At 29.8% G+C, this 14,628-nt stretch overlaps 1 protein-coding gene across 1 annotated transcript in view; it reads left to right on the top strand.

Moving 5' to 3' along the window:
• The window catches only part of LOC141394063 (uncharacterized), a 917,654-nt gene that overhangs the window by 855,397 nt on the left and 47,629 nt on the right, over positions 1–14,628 (top strand). The gene's annotated exons all lie outside the window — the stretch shown is intronic.

Below are 14,628 nucleotides of genomic sequence, written 5' to 3'. Positions count from 1 at the left end.
ATTAAGCGGGGATTTTTTAATATTTTTCCTCATTAAGCATTGATTTTTTAAACATATTTTTCTTCATTAAGCGGGGATTTTTTTAATATTTTTCCTCATTAAGCATTGATTTTTTAAAAAATATTTTTCCTCATTAAGAGTTATTTTTGTTAAAAATATTTTTCCAATGACCTCATTAAGCCTGGTTTTTTGTTTAAATATTTTCCAATGACCTCATTAAGCGTGGATTGTTTTTAAAAATATTTTTCCTCATTAAGCGTGATTTTTTTTAAATATTTTTCCTCATTTAGCGTGATTTTCTTTTAAATATTTTTCCTCATTAAGCGTGATTTTTTTTTTAAATAATTTTCCAATGACCCCATTAAGAATGTTTTTTTAATATTTTCCCAATGACCTCAGTAAGCGTGGATTTTTTATAATATTTTTCCAATGACCTCATTAAGCTTGGATTTTTTAAAAATATTTTTCCCATGACCTCAATATGCGTGGATTTTTTAAAAATATTTTTCCCATGACTTCAATGTGCGTGGGTTTTTTTTTAAACATTTTTCCAATAACCTCATTAAGCGTGGATTTTTTAAATATTTTTCCAATAAACTCAGTGTGCTTGGATTTTTTTAAAAATATTTTTCCAATGACCTCGTTGAGCGTGGATTTGTTAAACCTATTTTTTCCTCATTAAACGTGATTTTTTTTAAAAAATATTTTTCCAATGACCTCCTTAAGCGTGGATTTTTTTAAAAATATTTTTCCAATGACCTCATTCAGCCTGAATTTTTTTAAAAATATTTTTCCAATGACCTCCTTAAGCGTGGATTTTTTTAAAACTATTTTTCCAATGACCTCATTCAGCGTGGATTTTTTTAAAAACATTTTTCCTCATTAAGCGTGGATTGTTTTTAAAAATATTTTCCTCATTAAGCGTGGATTTTTTTAAAAATATTTTTCCTTATTAAGCGTGGATTTTTTCAAAAATATTTTTCCTCATTAAGCCTGGATTGTTTTTAAAAATATTTTTCCTCATTATGCCTGGATTGTTTTTAAAAATATTTTTCCTCATTAAGCGTGGATTTTTTTTAAAAAAATATTTTTCTTCATTATGCGTATATTTTTTTAAAAATATTTTTCCAATGACATCATTAAGCGTGGGTGTTTTTAAAAATATATTTCCAATGACCTCATTAAGAGTGGATTTTTTAAAAATATATTTCCAATGACCTCAATAAGCGTGGATTTTTTGTTTAAATAGTTTTCAATGACCCCATTAAGAATAGATTTTTTAAACATTTTTCCAATGACACCATTAAGAATAGATTTTTTAAATATTTTTCCAATGACACCATTAAGCGTGGATTTTTTTAAATATATTTTTCCAATGACCTCATTAAGCGTGGATTTTTTAAATATATTTTTCCAATGACCTCATTAAGAGTGGATTTTTTTAAATATATTTTTCCAATGACCTCATTGAGCGTGGATTTTTTTAAATATATTTTTCCAATGACCTCATAAAGTGTGTTTTTTTTGTTTACATATTTTCCAATGACTCCATTAAGAATGTTTTTTTTAAATATTTTCCCAATGACTCCATTAAGAATGTTTTTTTTTTTTAAATATTTTCCCAATGACCTCAGTAAGCGTGGATTTTTTTAATATTTTTCCAATGACCTCATTAAGCGTGCATTTTTTTAAAAATATTTTTCCAATGACCTCATTAAGCGGGGATTTTTTAATATTTTTCCTCATTAAGCATTGATTTTTTAAACATATTTTTCTTCATTAAGCGGGGATTTTTTTAATATTTTTCCTCATTAAGCATTGATTTTTTAAAAAATATTTTTCCTCATTAAGAGTTATTTTTGTTAAAAATATTTTTCCAATGACCTCATTAAGCCTGGTTTTTTGTTTAAATATTTTCCAATGACCTCATTAAGCGTGGATTGTTTTTAAAAATATTTTTCCTCATTAAGCGTGATTTTTTTAAATATTTTTCCTCATTTAGCGTGATTTTCTTTTAAATATTTTTCCTCATTAAGCGTGATTTTTTTTTTTAAATAATTTTCCAATGACCCCATTAAGAATGTTTTTTTTTTAATATTTTCCCAATGACCTCATTAAGCGTGGATTTTTTAAATATTTTTCCAATAACCTCATTAAGCGTGGATTTTTTAAATATTTTTCCAATAAACTCAGTGTGCTTGGATTTTTTTAAAAATATTTTTCCAATGACCTCGTTGAGCGTGGATTTGTTAAACTTATTTTTTCCTCATTAAACGTGATTTTTTTTTAAAAAATATTTTTCCAATGACCTCCTTAAGCGTGGATTTTTTTAAAAATATTTTTCCAATGACCTCATTCAGCGTGAATTTTTTTAAAAATATTTTTCCAATGACCTCCTTAAGCGTGGATTTTTTTAAAACTATTTTTCCAATGACCTCATTCAGCGTGGATTTTTTTAAAAACATTTTTCCTCATTAAGCGCGGAGTGTTTTTAAAAATATTTTCCTCATTAAGCGTGGATTTTTTTAAAAATATTTTTCCTTATTAAGCGTGGATTTTTTCAAAAATATTTTTCCTCATTATGCCTGGATTGTTTTTAAAAATATTTTTCCTCATTAAGCGTGGATTTTTTTTAAAAAAATATTTTTCTTCATTAAGCGTATATTTTTTTAAAAATATTTTTCCAATGACATCATTAAGCGTGGGTGTTTTTAAAAATATATTTCCAATGACCTCATTAAGAGTGGATTTTTTAAAAATATATTTCCAATCACCTAAATATGCGTGGTTTTTTTTTAAATATTTTTCCAATGACCTCAATAAGCGTGGATTTTTTGTTTAAATAGTTTTCAATGACCCCATTAAGAATAGATTTTTTAAATATTTTTCCAATGACACCATTAAGCGTGGATTTTTTTAAATATATTTTTCCAATGACCTCATTAAGCGTGGATTTTTTAAATATATTTTTCCAATGACCTCATTTAGAGTGGATTTTTTTAAATATATTTTTCCAATGACCTCATTAAGCGTGGATTTTTTTAAATATATTTTTCCAATGACCTCATAAAGTGTGTTTTTTTTGTTTACATATTTTCCAATGACTCCATTAAGAATGTTTTTTTTAAATATTTTCCCAATGACTCCATTAAGAATGTTTTTTTTTTAAATATTTTCCCAATGACCTCAGTAAGCGTGGATTTTTTTAATATTTTTCCAATGACCTCATTAAGCGTGCATTTTTTTAAAAATATTTTTCCAATGACCTCATTAAGCGGGGATTTTTTAATATTTTTCCTCATTAAGCATTGATTTTTTAAACATATTTTTCTTCATTAAGCGGGGATTTTTTTAATATTTTTCCTCATTAAGCATTGATTTTTTAAAAAATATTTTTCCTCATTAAGAGTTATTTTTGTTAAAAATATTTTTCCAATGACCTCATTAAGCCTGGTTTTTTGTTTAAATATTTTCCAATGACCTCATTAAGCGTGGATTGTTTTTAAAAATATTTTTCCTCATTAAGCGTGATTTTTTTTTAAATATTTTTCCTCATTTAGCGTGATTTTCTTTTAAATATTTTTCCTCATTAAGCGTGATTTTTTTTTTAAATAATTTTCCAATGACCCCATTAAGAATGTTTTTTTAATATTTTCCCAATGACCTCAGTAAGCGTGGATTTTTTATAATATTTTTCCAATGACCTCATTAAGCTTGGATTTTTTAAAAATATTTTTCCCATGACCTCAATATGCGTGGATTTTTTAAAAATATTTTTCCCATGACTTCAATGTGCGTGGGTTTTTTTTAAACATTTTTTAAACATTTTTCCAATAACCTCATTAAGCGTGGATTTTTTAAATATTTTTCCAATAAACTCAGTGTGCTTGGATTTTTTTAAAAATATTTTTCCAATGACCTCGTTGAGCGTGGATTTGTTAAACCTATTTTTTCCTCATTAAACGTGATTTTTTTTAAAAAATATTTTTCCAATGACCTCCTTAAGCGTGGATTTTTTTAAAAATATTTTTCCAATGACCTCATTCAGCGTGAATTTTTTTAAAAATATTTTTCCAATGACCTCCTTAAGCGTGGATTTTTTTAAAACTATTTTTCCAATGACCTCATTCAGCGTGGATTTTTTTAAAAACATTTTTCCTCATTAAGCGTGGATTGTTTTTAAAAATATTTTCCTCATTAAGCGTGGATTTTTTTAAAAATATTTTTCCTTATTAAGCGTGGATTTTTTCAAAAATATTTTTCCTCATTAAGCCTGGATTGTTTTTAAAAATATTTTTCCTCATTATGCCTGGATTGTTTTTAAAAATATTTTTCCTCATTAAGCGTGGATTTTTTTTAAAAAAATATTTTTCTTCATTATGCGTATATTTTTTTAAAAATATTTTTCCAATGACATCATTAAGCGTGGGTGTTTTTAAAAATATATTTCCAATGACCTCATTAAGAGTGGATTTTTTAAAAATATATTTCCAATCACCTAAATATGCGTGGTTTTTTTTTAATATTTTTCCAATGACCTCAATAAGCGTGGATTTTTTGTTTAAATAGTTTTCAATGACCCCATTAAGAATAGATTTTTTAAACATTTTTCCAATGACACCATTAAGAATAGATTTTTTAAATATTTTTCCAATGACACCATTAAGCGTGGATTTTTTTAAATATATTTTTCCAATGACCTCATTAAGCGTGGATTTTTTAAATATATTTTTCCAATGACCTCATTAAGAGTGGATTTTTTTAAATATATTTTTCCAATGACCTCATTGAGCGTGGATTTTTTTAAATATATTTTTCCAATGACCTCATAAAGTGTGTTTTTTTTGTTTACATATTTTCCAATGACTCCATTAAGAATGTTTTTTTTAAATATTTTCCCAATGACTCCATTAAGAATGTTTTTTTTTTTAAATATTTTCCCAATGACCTCAGTAAGCGTGGATTTTTTTAATATTTTTCCAATGACCTCATTAAGCGTGCATTTTTTTAAAAATATTTTTCCAATGACCTCATTAAGCGGGGATTTTTTAATATTTTTCCTCATTAAGCATTGATTTTTTAAACATATTTTTCTTCATTAAGCGGGGATTTTTTTAATATTTTTCCTCATTAAGCATTGATTTTTTAAAAAATATTTTTCCTCATTAAGAGTTATTTTTGTTAAAAATATTTTTCCAATGACCTCATTAAGCCTGGTTTTTTGTTTAAATATTTTCCAATGACCTCATTAAGCGTGGATTGTTTTTAAAAATATTTTTCCTCATTAAGCGTGATTTTTTTAAATATTTTTCCTCATTTAGCGTGATTTTCTTTTAAATATTTTTCCTCATTAAGCGTGATTTTTTTTTTAAATAATTTTCCAATGACCCCATTAAGAATGTTTTTTTTTTAATATTTTCCCAATGACCTCAGTAAGCGTGGATTTTTTATAATATTTTTCCAATGACCTCATTAAGCTTGGATTTTTTAAAAATATTTTTCCCATGACCTCAATATGCGTGGATTTTTTAAAAATATTTTTCCCATGACTTCAATGTGCGTGGGTTTTTTTATTTTTCCAATGACGTCATTAAGCTTGAATTTTTTAAAAATATTTTTCCCATGACCTCAATAAGCGTGGATTTTTTAAAAATATTTTTCCAATGACCTCAATAGGCGTGGATTTTTTAAAAATATTTTTCCCATGACCTCATTAAGCGTGGATTTTTTAAAAATAATTTTTCCAATGACCTCATTAAGCTTGGATTTTTTAAAAATATTTTTCCAATGACCTCATTAAGCGTGGATTTTTTAAAAATATTTTTCCAATGACCTCATTAAGCGTGGATTTTTTAAAAATATTTTTCCAATGACCTCATTAAGCGTGGATTTTTTAAAAATATTTTTCCAATGACCTCATTAAGCGTGGATTTTTTAAAAATATTTTTCCAATGACCTCATTAAGCGCGGATTCTTTTTAATATGTTTGCAAAAATCTCAGTATGCGTGGATTTTTTTAAAATTATTTTTCCAATGACCTCATTAAGCGTGGATTTTTTAAACCTATTTTTTCCTCATTAAACGTGGATTTTTTCAAAAATATTTTTCCAATGTCCTCATTAAACGTGGATTTTTTCAAAAATATTTTTCCAATGTCCTCATTAAGCGTGGATTTTTTAAATATTTTTCCAATAGCCTCATTAAGCTTGGATTTTTTAAACATTTTCCCAATGACCTCATTAAGCTTGGATTTTTTAAAAATATTTTTCCCATGACCTCAATATGCGTGGATTTTTTAAAAATATTTTTCCCATGACTTCAATGTGCGTGGGTTTTTTTTTCCAATGACGTCATTAAGCTTGGATTTTTTAAAAATATTTTTCCCATGACCTCAATATGCGTGGATTTTTTAAAAATATTTTTCCCATGACCTCAATATGCGTGGATTTTTTAAAAATATTTTTCCCATGACCTCATTAAGCGTGGATTTTTTAAAAATAATTTTTCCAATGACCTCAATAAGCTTGGATTTTTTAAAAATATTTTTCCAATGACCTCATTAAGCGTGGATTTTTTAAAAATATTTTTCCAATGACCTCATTAAGCGTGGATTTTTTAAAAATATTTTTCCAATGACCTCATTAAGCGTGGATTTTTTAAAAATATTTTTCCAATGACCTCATTAAGCGTGGATTTTTTAAAAATATGTTTCCAATGACCTCATTAAGCGTGGATTTTTTAAAAATATTTTTCCAATGACCTCAATAAGTGTGGATTTTTTAAAAATATTTTTCCAATGACCTCATTAAGCGTGAATTTTTTAAAAATATTTTTCCAACCATCTCAACAAGCGCGGATTTTTCAAAAATATTTTTCCAACCATCTCAACAAGCACGGATTTTTCAAAAATATTTTCCAACCATCTCAACAAGCGTTTATTTTTTAAAATATTTTTCCAACCATCTGAACAAGCGTGGATTTTTTAAAATATTTTTCCAACCATCTCAACAAGCGTGGATTTTTTAAAATATTTTTCCAACCATCTCAACAAGCGTGTATTTTTTAAAATATTTATGAACGTCATCCATAAGCAAAGATTTTTTAGAAATATTTTTTGAACGGCATCCATTAGCAAAGATTTTTTAGAAATATTTTTCGAAAGACCTCGATAAGCATAAATTTGTTAAATATGACCTCAATAAGAGCGAATTCTTTTAAAAAAAATATTTTTCCAACGACCTCAAAAGGCATGATTTTTTTTAATAGTTTTCGAACGACATCTACCCAGCAAAAATCCTCATTACAAACCTCCTTTCCCACCCATAATTTTAACAAAGGCATGTCGCGCGAAATATCTGGTTATTTTGTAACCACTGAAATAAGTAGTCAGAATCTACCCAGTATCTACTTATTTCAGTGGTTACAAAATAACCAGATATTTCGCGCGACATGCCCTTGTTAATATAATGGGTGGGAAAGGAGGTTTGTAATGAGGATTTTTGCTGGGTATATACATGGATTTATTAAAAATATTTTTCGATCGACATCTATAAGCTTGAATTTTTTACAAATATTTTTCGAACGAAGGGCGTAAATTATTTAAAAATATTTTTGAATGACCTTGTTAGGCTTGGATTTGCTAAAAATATCTTCGATTGACTTCAATGAGCTTGGATTTTTTAAATGCTTGTCCAACGACCTCGATAAACGTGATTTTTAACAATATGTTCCTATGACCCTGAATTCTGATTGAATATTTAATTTCCTTATTCTCAAACTCACACCGTAGAAAATTCGTTCTCATCTGACGCCACAACCCTGGTTTTTACTCTATCAATAAATTACATTCGTAAATACTTACATAAACTACTTATATATTAACATGGACTTATCAAACCCTTATATCTTTCCCTTATACATAAAACTTTATTCCTTAAATATTATATAATTGATTTTATTTTTAAATAGCATACAGAGTCCTCATTGTACAAACTTCCCTTTGATGTTTTGGTTGTTGAGAAAATATCTCATGTCGAGTTAGTGCCAGCATGTGTTACACACACACTATAGCTCCAGTATTTCTTCCTCTTCTCTGCACATTTTTTGCATAAGTCGATTTCTTCCAAACCACTTAACCTTAACAGTTGTTGTCCTACTAATGTGTTTATGGCAGTGTGAACATAATAGCAGTAATGTATTGTTGCTGTTGTTGTAAATTCTTATTTGTGCACATTGAGTTAACACACAAATGAAATCTCTTCCTGGCTGTGTGTGGTTTGTTGAATTCTACAAAAGAAAATAATTTTATAAAATATTATCCTTATGTAGGTATTATTATGTTGTACTGAAACATCCTTATTGTGCCATTATCATCCTGGGTAAATGGGAATATAAATAATTAGACCATATCCTGTCATTAGGCTTGGAAAACTTTAAAATTCTAGTGGTCAACAACAACAACAATATTTATAATATTTCTTATCAGCAATAGTTTGGCCAAAATGTTTAATTTTCAATACAAGTCCTTGATAAAATAATGCACACATACACATACAAAGAAACAGCTTATGGCAAATTACTTTAGCTATTTTAAAATCTCCTCAACATATTACCCAAAATCAAAATAACTTATAAATGTAAGGGTGGACCATGTGTGGGTTTTGTTGTTGTTTTTGTTCCTTGTTAGATAATTTTCGAATCAGAAATATTGAAAAGTCATTTGGTAAAATGTATTAATAAACTATAAGGGTCGCTCATCAATATTACAACATATGAATGTATATGGGTATATTTATATGTACTAACACTTCTACGAATATGTTTAATTTATATGTTATTGAAATTCGTTGAAGACAAACATAATGTGAGGGACGAATGACATAATAATCTGGAATGGAATGACAAAAGAACAATTTAATGTCATGTTTGTATGGTGGTGATAATTTTGTATATATAAAGAGCGCCCAAAGAAACTAAATATACCTTTGGGTTTCTTGGAAAATATTCTTTAAAAACTCCACTCCCACTAAGGTCGCGGGAAAAATATTCTTTAAAATCTTCACGCCAACTATGGTCGTGTGAAAAATGTTCCTTAAAATATTCACGCCAACTAAGGTCTTGGGAAAGATATTCCTTAAAATCTTCACACCCACTAAGGTCCTAGAAGATATTCTTTAAAATCTTCACGCCAACTAAGGACGTAGGAAAAATATTTTAAAACTCCACTTAAAAAATGTTCCTTAAAATCTTTACGCCCAATAAGGTCGTGGGAAAAATATTTTTTAAAATCGTCACGCCCACTAAGGTCGTGGGAAAAATATTCTTTAAAATCTTCACGCCCATTAATGTCGCGCGAAAAATTTTCTTTAAAATCTTCACGCCTACTAAGGTCGTGGGAAAAATATTCTTTAAAATCTTCACGTCCACTAAGGTCGTGGGAAAAATATTCTTTAAAATCCTCACGCCCACTAAGGTCGTGGGAAAAATATTCTTTAAAATCTTCACGCCTACTAAGGTCGTGGGAAAAATATTATTTAAAATCTTCACGTCCATTAAGGTCGTGGGAAAAATATTCTTAAAAATCTTCATGCCCACTAAGGTCGTGGGGAAAATATTCTTTAAAATGTTCATGCCCACTAAGGTCGTGGGAAAAATATTCTTTAAAATCTTTACGGCACCTTAGGTTGTGGGAAAAATATTCCTTAAAATCTTAGCTGCCACTAAGGTCGTGGGAAAAATATTCTTTAAAATCTTTACGCCCACTAAGGTCGTGGGAAAAATATTCTTTAAAATCGTCACGCCCACTAAGGTCGTGGGAAAAAAATCTTTAAAATCTACACGCTCACCAAGGTCGTGGGAAAAATATTCTTTAAAATCTTCACCCCCACTAAGGTCGTGGGGAAAATATTCTTTAAAATCTTTACGCCCACTAACGTCGTGGGAAAAATATTCTTTAAAATCTTCACGCCCACTTAGGTCGTGGGAAAAATATTTTTTAAAATCGTCACGCCCACTAAGGTCGTGGGAAAAATATTCTTTAAAATCGTCACGCCCACTAAGGTCGTGTGAAAAATATTCTTTAAAATCTTTACGCCCACCAAGGTCGTGTGAAAAATATTCTTTAAAATCTTCACGCCCACTAAGGTCGTGGGAAAAATATTCTTTAAAATCTTCACGCCCACTAAGGTTGTGGGAAAAATATTCTTTAAAATCTTCACGCCAACTAAGGTCGTGGGAAAAATATTCCTTAAAATCTTCACGGCCACTAAGGTCGTGGGAAAAATATTCTTTAAAATATTCAGGCAAACTAAGGTCGTTGGAAAAATATTCTTTAAAATCTTCACGCCCACTATGGTCGTGGGAAAAATATTCTTTAAAATCTTCACGCCCACTAAGGTCGTGGGAAAAATATTCTTTAAATCTTCACGCCCAATAAGCTCGTGGGGAAAATATTTTTTAAAACCTTCACGCCCACTAAGGTCGTGGGAATATATTCTTTAAAATCTTCAAGCCCACTTAGGTCGTGGGAAAAATATTCTTTAAAATCTTTACGCCCACTAAGGTCGTGTGAAAAATATTCTTTAAAATCTTCAAGCCCACTAAGGTCGTGGGAAAAAATTCTTTAAAATCTTCACGCCCACTAAGGTCGTGGAAAAAATATCTGCATAGTAAAATTAGTGTGAAATCGAAAAGTTTGAAAATGTTGCACAAGATAATTCTAATAAATAAATAATAATGAGTATACGCCATAATAATGAGTATATGCCATAGAGAACAAACATGCAATAATGAAAACAAGATTTTGGTAGATTTTTTGGTTGATTCACTCTCTATGTTGCGGATAATGCTCTGCTATCAGTTTCAACTACTTACGAAAGCACTGAGGTTTATGTACAGAGTTCAAGTTGCTCAAGAGGAATGAACTGTCTCCTTATATCGCCCCACGTTGCGCCGCCATAAGACACGATTTTCGTAGATTGTTTGGTTTGTTCACTCTCTATGTTGCGGATGATGCTCTGCTATCAGTTTCAACTACTTAAGGAAGCACTGAGGTTGATGTACAGAATTCAAGTTGCTCAAGAGGAATGAACGAATTTATTGAATTTTATTCTACTTAGTTTCACTTTTGAGAAGCGACAAAATCGTTTAGTCATGTGTGATAAAATATAGTAGTACATAGTTGCTTAAAGTAGTAGTATTAAATATATTTACAGAGGTGTATTTTTAGTTGTTAACTTTAAAAATGTAAATATCAATCACAATAGGAAATATGAAAAGATATAAAATCACAATGCCAAAAGCACAAAAGCTTAAAAGTGTTACTATTGAAATGTAGATGGCGTTAAACTGTAAGTATTAAAATGTTGTTTGCTTCAGTCTCCCCCTCTAAGGCTGAAAGCGCCCCGATGAAGCATCAGAAATAAAAGATTGTGGGAACTGCTATGGCAAACTCTATCAGGAATTGGATTGTTGAAGCTGTAACAATAAACTGCATGCGGGCTAATTAATTGTTAGATTTGCTAAGTAAACTATATTAGGATAATGGGTTCTTGAATTTTGCTGAGGTATCAGTTTGTTGAATCTGCTAAAACTGCAATGATGGTAGGAAGATTGTGTTGAACTAGTCTTGTTGGATGCTGAAACCATAGACTTTCTACGGAAACTTCCCCTGGAGTAAACCTGCATTGTTGTTGAAGTGAACGGCATGATTTGGTGGATCCAGAAATGATGTTTATCCACACTCTGTAGGTACTGATGATGCACTGCTATCAGTTTCATGTACTTAAGGAAGCATTGATGTTGATGTACAGTGCATGGTAGAAAGTGGTCGTGTTACATGGCCCACGTTGGGCGCCAATAAAGAAAACACGATTTTGTGGATTGTTTGGTTGATTCACTCTCTGTATTGCGGATGATGTTCTGCTATCAGTTTCAACTACTTATGGAAGCACTGAGGTTGATGTACAGAGTTCAAGTTGCTCAAGAGGAATGAATTGTCTCCTTATATCGCCCCACGTTGCGCCGCCATAAGAATACACGATTTTCGTAGATTGTTTGGTTGATTCACTCTCTATGCTGCGGATGATGCTCTGCTATCAGTTTCAACTACTTAAGGAAGTACTTAGGTTGATGTACAGAGTTCAAGTTGCTCATGAGGAATGAATGAATTTATTGAATTTTATTCTACTTAGCTTTACTTTTGAGAAGCGACAAACTCGTTTAGTCATGTATGATAAAATTTAGTAATATATAGTTGCTTAAAGTAGTAGTATTAAAGTATTTACAGAGGTGTATTTTTATCTGTTAACTTAAAAAATGTAAATATCAATCACAATAGGAAATATGAAAAGGTATAAAATCACAATGACAAAAGTACAAAAGCTTAAAAGTGTTACTATTGAAATGTAGATGGCGTTAAACTGTAATTATTAAAAAGTTGATTGCTTCAGCTATTAAATATATTTAAATATTTCATTATTTCTAACAGGGTTTCGGAGTCGAACCATTTTGATGGGGCTTAAATGATGGTACATATCCTCTGCGTCATGTTTTCATAGTTTTTTATAACATGAATAAACGGGCCAACCGAATTTTTTGTTGGAATATTTTCATATAAGAATAAAATAAACCGCGTGTTAATAAATGTAGGAAACAAATTTGCCCGAGTTATTTTTTTCGATTCAGCCTCCGACTCCGTCTCCAGGAAAATTGCTCGACTCGTAGACCCGGCTCCGAAACCCTGATTTCTAAGATTTTTTAATATTTTTACACATTTTCAAAATTATAAATTCACAAAACAATAAAACTAATTGATAATAAAATGAATTTCTTTGATAACATTCTAAAATATTACCATAAAACAATCATCTTCACAGTTTGGGTTACTTCTTGATAAATTGTTATCTCAATTGTTTTCAATATATTTTAAGAGGATTATTAATTATTAAACTCTACATGAATATAGACTTCAATACACGTACATATTTATTTGTATATTCAATATACCTAATATTAAATCATAATAATTTGCAATAGATATTTATATTGTGTATGAGTTGATCTGATCAACTTATGGCATAAAATATTTAAGGAAATAAACTAACAAACAAACATTATTGAACAACATCAGTTGACAACCAAATATTTTGCCAATATACATCTATATATATAAAAGAACTTAGTTATAAGTGAGTGAGTGAGTGACTGACAGATCATCGCCCAGACGAAACGGCTGAAGCTAGAAGCTTGAAATTTGGAGTGTAGGTTGCTGTTGGTATGTAGGCATGAGATAAGGCTCGGTTTTTGGAAATTCGAACTGGAAGGGTACGAAAAGTACTAAAAGGTACTAAATATGGTACCCTTTGTATAAGGCAAACGGGAAGAGCTAGAATTCTGAAATTTGGAATGAGGGTCACTGGTGGAGAGTTAGAAAGATGTACCAAAGGGTTTTTGGAATTTCGACCTATAAGTGTACGAAAAGTACTAAAAGTTATAAAATTTAGTACCAGTTGTATATTTTGAACGGCTATAGCTAGAATCTAAAAATTTGGTATGGAAATAAAGGTTGGGAAGTGGTGTTTATGAAAGGAAATTCGTACTCATGTGTACGAAAAGTACTAAAGTGTACTAAATTTAGTACAATTTGGATTTGGGTGAACGGATAAAGATGAAAACTTGAATTTTGGAATTAAGACTACTGTTGAAGAGTAGGATTGAGATATGAGGGTTATTTTTGGAAATTCGTACTTATGTGTACGAAAAGTACTAAATTTGGTACAATTTGGATTTGGGTGAACGGATAGAGCTGGAATCCTGAAATTTGGAATTTAATTACTTTTGGAGTGTAGGATTGAGTTAGTCTTGGAAATTTATACTTATGGGTACGGAAAGTACTAAATTGTACTAAATTTGGTACAATTTAAATTTAGTTGAACGGATAGAGTTGGAATCCTGAAATTTCGAATTAAGGTTACTGATGGAGTGTAGGATTGAGGTAGTTTTGGAAATTCATACTTATGGGAACGGAAAGTACTAAATGTACTAAATTTGGTACAATTTGGATTTAGATAGACATGGAAACCTGAAATTTTGAATTAAAGTTACTGATGGAGTGTAGGATTGAGGTAGTTTTGGAAATTCATACTTATGGGAACGGAAAGTACTAAATGTACTAAATTTGGTACAATTTATATTTGGGTGAACGGATAGAGTTGGAATCCTGAAATTTCGAATTAAGGTTACTGTTGGAGTGTAGGATTGAGGAAGTTTTGGAAATTCGTACTTATGGGTACAATAAGTACTAAATTTGGTACAATTTGGATTTTGGGGAACGAATAGAGCTGAAATCCTGAAATTTGGAATTAAGATTACTTTTGGACTGTAGGATTGACTTAGTCTTGGAAATTCGTACTTATGGGTACGGAAAGTACTAAATTCTACTAAATATGGTACAATTTAAATTTAGGTGGACCGATAGAGCTGGAATCCTGAAATTTGGAATTAAGATTACTTATGGAGTATAGGATTGAGGTAGTTTCGGAAATTCGTACTTATGGGTACGGGAAGTAGTAAATGGTACTAAGTTTGGTACATTTTGGATTTGGGTGAACAGATAGAGCTGGAATCTTG

Source organism: Musca autumnalis, unplaced genomic scaffold (genome assembly GCF_047663935.1).
Source record: "Musca autumnalis isolate F117 unplaced genomic scaffold, ASM4766393v1 scaffold_2, whole genome shotgun sequence".
NCBI lineage: Eukaryota > Metazoa > Arthropoda > Insecta > Diptera > Muscidae > Musca > Musca autumnalis.
Note: the sequence above shows the minus strand (reverse complement) of the source record. Positions and strands in the feature narration are given on the sequence as shown.